This window comes from Trachymyrmex septentrionalis, unplaced genomic scaffold, assembly GCF_001594115.1.
Source record: "Trachymyrmex septentrionalis isolate Tsep2-gDNA-1 unplaced genomic scaffold, Tsep1.0 scaffold374, whole genome shotgun sequence".
In the NCBI taxonomy this organism is placed as follows: domain Eukaryota; kingdom Metazoa; phylum Arthropoda; class Insecta; order Hymenoptera; family Formicidae; genus Trachymyrmex; species Trachymyrmex septentrionalis.
This window is the reverse complement of record NW_017305541.1, coordinates 39,328-47,782: the sequence shown is the minus strand read 5'-3', so window position 1 is coordinate 47,782 and position 8,455 is coordinate 39,328.

Genomic DNA, 8,455 nt, shown 5'->3' with positions numbered 1-8,455 from the left:
TTATATACCTATACTAATATTATTAATTAATATTATTAATATTCTTAATAATTATTTTAGTTATATCAGTCTCTTCAATATTAATAATCACGTTTTAATTAAAAAATAAAATTTCAAAAGCATTCAGTAGTGTGAACAGTTGTAAAAAATTGTTTCATTATATTTAAACTGAACAAATTTAGAAAAGAATAGTGCATTAGATTATAGAAAATAATTTCTTTTATAATTAAAAATTATCCTTTTCGAGATAATTTATTGTTTAAACTAAATGCAGAATGAAATAATGATACTTTTGATAACGGAAATGTCTTGATTTACACAAACTTCACATCATTTACTCGTAACACAAATCGCTTCGTCTTTCGAAATTGAGAAATATTTAATCCGACTATTTTTCGTTTTCCAATAATAATTTTTACAGCCTTTTATTTTACATTTTATGTTATTCTACTGTTTTTTAGCTAATTTATTTGATTTTATTATTAATCTACTATGATCAAATACAATAACCTTATTAACAAATATGCTCGCAGTCATAATTTCCGATCATATTGCATGACGTAACTTGTTGTTGATCACGTATTTACCCTCTCTTTTATATCTACGCAATGAATTATCACCGGACAAGTATATCCTTGTCTTTATATCATGATGACCTACGAATATGCTTCTCCGCGCATTCTTTCTAAAGAGAGAAACTTTTGAGGCAAATATACATACACACGCATAAATGTCATTTCTGTGTGCACGAACACTCCGCATTGAAGACAGTTGAAATATGGCATGTCCCTGTCTTGCCGCTCGGCCTGCAAAAAGGAGAATTCCATCAAATTACAAATTCAAACTCACTATTCAAATTCACTACTCTAATTCAGAAACGGCACCGTTAGGCCTCTCTATTTTTTTAAATAAGATTCCTATAATATTTTTATATTACATATTTATTTTAAAAACAAATCTGTAAATAAAGTATTAAAACGTTGCTTCGGCAAGGCTTGATATAGTTTATGTGTTAAAAGTTGAAACTTTGAAGGTGAATATCTCCATTTCGGTACTGCTAGGGTCTTTGAAATTTTAATTATATATAGATAAAATTATTTTAAACATAATATCCAAATTTCGTGACCATTGAGATAACACTTGTCCTTAGATCTTTTTCTATAAGGACTACATTCTCAAATTTCGACGGACTCATCTTTGTGCGCATCGCTTTTATATACAGGGTGTCTCGAAAGTTTTTGCTAATCGCTTTTGTGTAGATAAAGCGGACTAAACTGAGTCGAAAAGTCTATTTTGCGATTTTCGCAATAGTTAACAAGATATTAATTAAATTACTAAATATTGGTCTTGAATAATTTTTTACTCAAATACTATTAACTTTATAGAAAAGCTGCAATAAACAAAAATCATTTATTTCCTTCTCATAAAATTCTGAGAATTTTTTCAGAATTTTTTAATATCGTATTTTCTCAAGTTGTTAAAAATAAGAAAATGCAGTACTAAAAAATTGATAAAAAATTCTGAAAAAAAATTTTTAGAATTCTACACAAAAGCGATTGGCAAAAAACTTTCGGGACGTCCTATCCTCGTTCAACTGATGTCGCTATAATATGCTAATGGACCCGAGCATGTTCCAATCCCGGTTACAGCATAACCTTCACGCGAAAAAAAAATCAAGAAGTTTAAACGAATGGTAATAACAAGTATAAAAAATTTTTGACAAATGGAATTAATTTCACCAATCATATAAATTACAAAGGTTTTAAATAATCAATATACTCGGCTAATTTAATAATTTCAGATGGAATTGTTATATTCTAAGCACAGTTAAATGATTCAAATGACAAAGAATGTTTACACGAATAGGCTTATTTTATCCCCACCAAAAATAAAGTAGCTTTATAAAACTTGATACGAAACCTGAGATGAAATATCCTTCGTCATTTCTTAATCTTAACATCTATAAAGTTGGTAACGTCGAATGTTGGTACGTTAAACCGATTGAAGACCATTTACACGGCTTTCTTAAAACGGTTTAATAACGTGAAATCTGTTTCAGAAGAGGTTTGATTCAGAAGAGATTTACTAAACAGATTTTAATAACATGAGTATTCAAGATATCTAACACCGGTTTTAATTAAAACAGTTTTTACTAAAACGGTTACCAATGCATGTAAACGTAGTCTATGAATACGGGCATAAAACTCTTATATTAAGCAAATATATACCCGAGGTGACAACTGTACGAGCCAAAAGTAAATGAATTTTTTAACTTTTTTTTCGATTTTCTCATGAAATCTAGTGCAGCTAAGGTCCTACTTGTGCGTATTTTAATTCTGTAATAACAATTTTGCAATCCGTAAATCCAATTCGGAGATTTTTTAGAGTGGAAATGATGGTAAAGTAGGACGACTTCATTATAGTATCCCCTTAAACTGTAAGTCTCCTTGAGTGTTGACAAACTCTAAAGAGTAAGAATGCAAGTACTATTAAATGTTAAAACATAAGCAAGCCCCCCGAAGAGGCTCTAAGCTAAAATTAATACGCATAGTATGTGACTCCTTACATTGGGGAGCGGAGGGGGGGGGGAGGGTCGGAAAACCAAAACAAATTTATCAAGACCAAGACCCACTGAGTTGCGTTCCAAAATTCAACTCTGTCAACTTGAGTATCATTTTATCCTTGTTGATCACCAAATGTTGAATAAAGATAAAGGATACTCAGAGTTGACAGAGTCAAATTTTGAAACACACCCTGAGTGGCGAGTCACTTGGCGCCCCGACTCTTCGATTTCGCATTTTCCAGACCGGTCGCTCGTGACTTCCCCGAATCTTCTTTCGCGAAATATTTATTACTTTTGTCATTATTTGTCACTGTTACCTTTGTCGTTATGATTCTAGCAATTAAAAATTTTTTAGCGATCGTTTAAATACACACATTTACGAATTTTAAAGTAACTATATTTTAGAGCCATCGTTTAACTATAATTTAATACATAATTGTAAATACATTATATACGTGTCTTATTTCTCTTTATGTGTGTAAGTGATATGAAGAAACGGTAAAAAAACTGCCTTTAAAGATCCTATCATTAATCTCGTGACGAGTGGAGTATGTATATGTATTGAGAATCTGTGTGTACGTTTTCGAGGACTTGTCGCACGTTTGGCAGCCAAAGTTTGACATTAAATGGCAGAAAAATGGCATCTTACAAACTAACACAGAATTTATCGATCAAGGTATGTCCTCCCCTGTTGAATAACATCGAAATTGTTAAAAACGTTTCTAACAATATTTTGATTTACATAACATTATTCGGAGACTCATGGAAATCAGTTTATGTTCTTGCGAGTACCAAAAACTGATCAAAACGTGTTTTTTGTTACAACGTTAAGGTAAAGAAAAATTATTAACATACAACTTGATTCGAAATCATTTGTAGAGATTTAAAAAAGAAACAATCAACTGAACGTAATGTAATATTTGTTATATGAGTATCCTTTGCGTCCACCGCGTCCTTCATGTCCATCACGTTCTCCGCGGCTGTATTTGCTTCTTTCCCAGCGTCTGGCTATAATGGATTAAAAATGATTAAAATTTTTAGTATAATTCACAAACTTTTGTAACCTTAGTTGTTCGAGTTGTCCTCCCCTATTGAATAACATCAAAATTCTTAAATCGTTTCTAACAATATTTTATACCTAACATTATTCGGAGACTTACGGAGACTAGTTTTTTACGTTCTCAGTTCGAATTCCGACACGGCAAACTAGCAACACTTTTCTGTCACTTAACATATTTTAATATTTCGTGTAATGTATTAAACAGTTTATATATTATTTTATAACAGCTATCGCTATTTCTTACACTAAAAAATACTCAAAGTGGAAAGAATAAATCTGAGAGTTGCGCGATTTGAATTAAGTGAAGTACAATCAAGTCAAGAAGAATAAAAACCTAATTAAAATTACTTCACTAATTAGATGAATAACTTCACGTAGTACAATGTATTCAAAAATTTAGTCAAAGTATATGATTGACCGCTCTAAAATATGGTATATCAATATTAGATATTCAACTACCACAAGGATTATTTAACTGCGTAATAATAATAAATCTGCATCTACATGGAGATCAAATCAATCATAGAGAAAAGTACATTGAACTAATTATTTACGTAATTCACACAATGATAGGACGGTACAATCATAAGCATATTTACAAAGTTGACTAAATCATTATTAGTAGTAAATGAACATGAATGTAACGTAAAAGTAACAAAACTTAAAAGTAATAGGAATTGAATAAATTATTGAAAGCGAGGATGGTCAAATGATCAAACCATTAGCATCGAGTGCTCGATCCGTGGACTCACAATTCGATTCCTCTCGCGCCTCGTATGCGTAATTTTTTCCGCGCTTGTATCCATGATTGCCCCAAATATTCTAGGGAGCTTGTCATCTGCTCCGATTGGTGTATTTCAGCGTTCGCTTCATTATTCTCATGTCGCTGCTTGCAGCAAAATCTGTTAGTTTATGTGGCTATCACAGCCTGCAATCCTGCGAAAGGTTTTTTGAAAGTTTCCCTTATTGTTCCACTATGGATTCTGAATGTGAACATTAGATAAAATCTTATTCGTATGGATTATGCATGTTAAAGGATACTTACCTAGGTACTGCAATTCCTTGTCTCATTGGAGATCCTTAAAAAAAAAGTTAAACTATTAGAAAATATAATAATAATAAATTCGGCTAATAGGAAATTGTAATACGTGCGTGATTAATTTCAATATTGAATTGTATCTATCATAGTTAATTAGTAATTTGTAAACATGTTTTGTTTTTTTAGTCATCCTCAGTACGTATAGATGAATCCATGTGATAAAGCGATGAAATGTATAAGATTAGGCTACGATACTCGTATATTTTTTATTATTTTAGTATCTGCAATGTTTCTATTTGAGGTTAATCTTTATTTCTTGGAGAAAACGCAACCAGTTGGCTGGATGGTGCAACCGTGATTAAGCGCCTTCAATTGATTCACAAAGTTTATTAATAAATTCTATATATATTTGTTAGAAATAATTGTATTATCTCACCTCCATCAAACCACTGCCGATACACGTCAATGATATAAATAATTAGTCAATTAATAATTAAAAAAGCTTCGCAATAAATTATTGTTCGTATTAGAGTATCGAAGTAGACTGTTATCTCGTCTAATTTAAACTGTGAAACGTTAAGGTCTTTCCAAAAGTCGTTGCTGAGTGTCATGTGTCATAAACATTGTTTATGTAGTTGAGAAAATTAAAGCATCTTTAAGATTAAACCATTGACAATTTTCATGCACTTCTTGCCACATCATGGCGACAAACAGGGTGGCTACTAATCAATCGATCTGATGATAGAAATTTTCAATGATTAATTAAATTATTTTACAAAGTAATGGGATCAAATAAATTTAATGAATTGTCCTATTAGATAAATTATTAAATCTATTTCACTCGAAGACAAAGTAGAGATTATCTCAAAATTGTTACTCAACAATTTATTGAGTTACTTATTACTTTGTAGAATAGTCCATTCAAATATTAAAATTAGTCTGTTCTGCTATAGATTTATTTCTTCGTGTTAAAGTACTTTTATTGACAATACAATTATGTTCGTTTTGCTACCAATAATAGTTTAATCAACTTTATAAATATTTTATACAAATTAATTCAATGTTTACTTAACACAAGAAAGATATTAAAGAAACGTTAAAATATTTCTTGACGCAACCCGACAGTTAGTTCGCCATATTTAACTCTGAGATTGAGTTGGTTTACCTCAATTTTTGAGTTGAATTTTGTGATCTTTTTTTACAATTTATTAAGAGTAACCATTCGAAAGATAAAGAGAGATCCACCAAAATGAATTCTGAATTGATTGAGTGGATTTTTTAAAAATTTATAACAGCGGAAGCCAACATAACAAAGTCTTCCTACTCGAGAAAAAAAAGGTTGAAAGAAATTCTAAATGCTAAACGATACATAAAAGCAGAGAAGATAAATTAAAGGTTATACGCTAAAAATTGCGGTGAATTAGTTCTTATTAGCCTATTTCAAAATTGTTAATTTTCTGTTTAAAACACTAGAATATAGATATACGTTCTCTCTTCCACTTTATTATTGACGTCACTCGACTGATCGACCAACAAATTTTAGCTCGCTCAATTAGGAAAAGATTGACCATTGTAACGAACTTCCGCACTCTGTTTAGAAGGCAGAGATCACACGATCAGTTGGATGTACACTCGACGTCATTTTTGTCTTTTTATATGAAATTAAGCAATTCGTTCGGAAAGCATAAACTTAAATCATACTAGGCATTCGTGATTTCGAACTAAGTATTTGTAACCATTTACGAATAATAAAGGATTAAATTATTAAAAGATATACACTAAGTTATTCAAAAGTTTATTTCAATAATAAATTAATTAATTGAAAATAATTTTGAGGACTTTTTTTTATTCAATTGTTACGATGCAAGAATATTTGCACGCGATGTATTCGATCCGAGAGTAATTAATTCAGACATTAAGTTAAAACGACGCCAGTGTACTCGTCCAACGATCAGATAGCCTATTCGAATGGGAATTTAGAAATTGCCTAAATCAGAAGTTATATATATAATGTAATTACAAACATTTTCGGTCTTTAAGCAAACAGCACCATTCCTCTCTACCCTCTTCACCGTGGATTTATCCTATCTGTGTAATCGAGAGAAATTAAAATAATAAATCTATAGGTTTTTTAAATTTAAATACAAATTATCCAATTGTTTAAGAGATTGATTTATATTTGTTTAATAGGATTCTCTTGTAATTGCAAAAATTTTATTTTTGCAATATTTCTCCTTTCTGAGTTACGTATTTTTTGAAAGAGAAATCATATTAGACATTGACTAATAATTGAAATAAAATTTCGAGGATGGCGACTGCGTTCTCTTAAATGACCGTGTATGTAAATATAAGAGATTATACCGGGAATTTTTACTATCCGACATTTTGTATGTAGGTACGTTAGGTGTAAATACATAATGATAAACAAAATCTATGGTACGATTGGGAGCAAAAATGCTGTTCAGTTTTGGTGTAGCGAGCAATTGAACTAGCAATTTTTCCTTTTTATCCAACTTTTTACCTTCTCTCTGATCGATCAATTAGAGAGAGAAAATTGAACATGCAAATCGTAGATTTAATATGAAATAGATCGAGCACGGTTCCGCTGAACTGCTATCAACGAATAGTTGGATGTGACAGAAGAAGTACACGGACACTTTATCTCTTCACACAGAAAAATACATCCTATATACAAGTAATAGTTATTTGTTTCAAGTGTTTTAAAAATTCATATAAATTTATTATAAATTTTTATCACGTATTAAATGTATTTAAAATATTCTGAATTCTAATAAATTCAATACTTCAATCAAGATTATTAAATTAAAACAAATCCACTTTGCTTATTATATAAAATCGTTTCAATTTTTGAATGTTATGAATTGATCAATTTTATAAATATTCTTAAAAAAAAAAAATAAATTTTTGTTTTGAGTATCTAACAATGAGTTTTTCTAAACTTTATAATATTTTTATATATTTATTTATTTTTAAATATATATTTATATATTTTTGGATACCTACTTACTATCTAATAGTCTTTGTTAAAGATAATTAGTAAAGGTGTAAGGTAGATTAAATAATTAATTTTTTTTTTAATAGAATATTTTTCTGTGTGATGCGCACATACACACAATTGTTCGTTCATATTATACATCGTTATTGATAATAGATATAAATAGTATTGTATTATAAAAGAATGTCGCGGAAACGTACAGTAATACGATTGCGTGCAAACCAGCGATAGTATATTTTTTCATAGATGTTTATTACTTCACCCATCCCACCATTCGTTGGCGTCGTATTCTTCTGTAGGAAGCCAGTGCTATTAGCGATATAATCTTGCATTTAAGATTATCTTAAGTAGTATTATTTCTTGCTTGAGTTGCAGTAGAAAGAGTTACAAGGAACAATGTTTTTTCAATTAAAATTAAATAACACGGGTTATATCGGAAGCATACAATTGAACAACAAAATATCGGTCCGAAATCTAAATTTAATGGACTCGTTAGTTAATATAGATTAACTTTAATCTTAGTTAGAATCAGAAAAAAATAAAGAGCTACTTAAACCGAGATTAAATTTAATCTCACATTGATGGAATCGGACTTTGGTTAGATCCAAATGTTTGAAGACTGAAGAAACTGCTAAATAAGATTGCAGCCAACGAACATCTACGATGTCAATGCAAAGTTCTATGAATTCTGAATCGGGCAGCAATACAAAGTTCTACGAATTCTGAATCAGACAGCATTGTTGCTCTTAACTGTGTAACTATACGATTTCGCGGCGT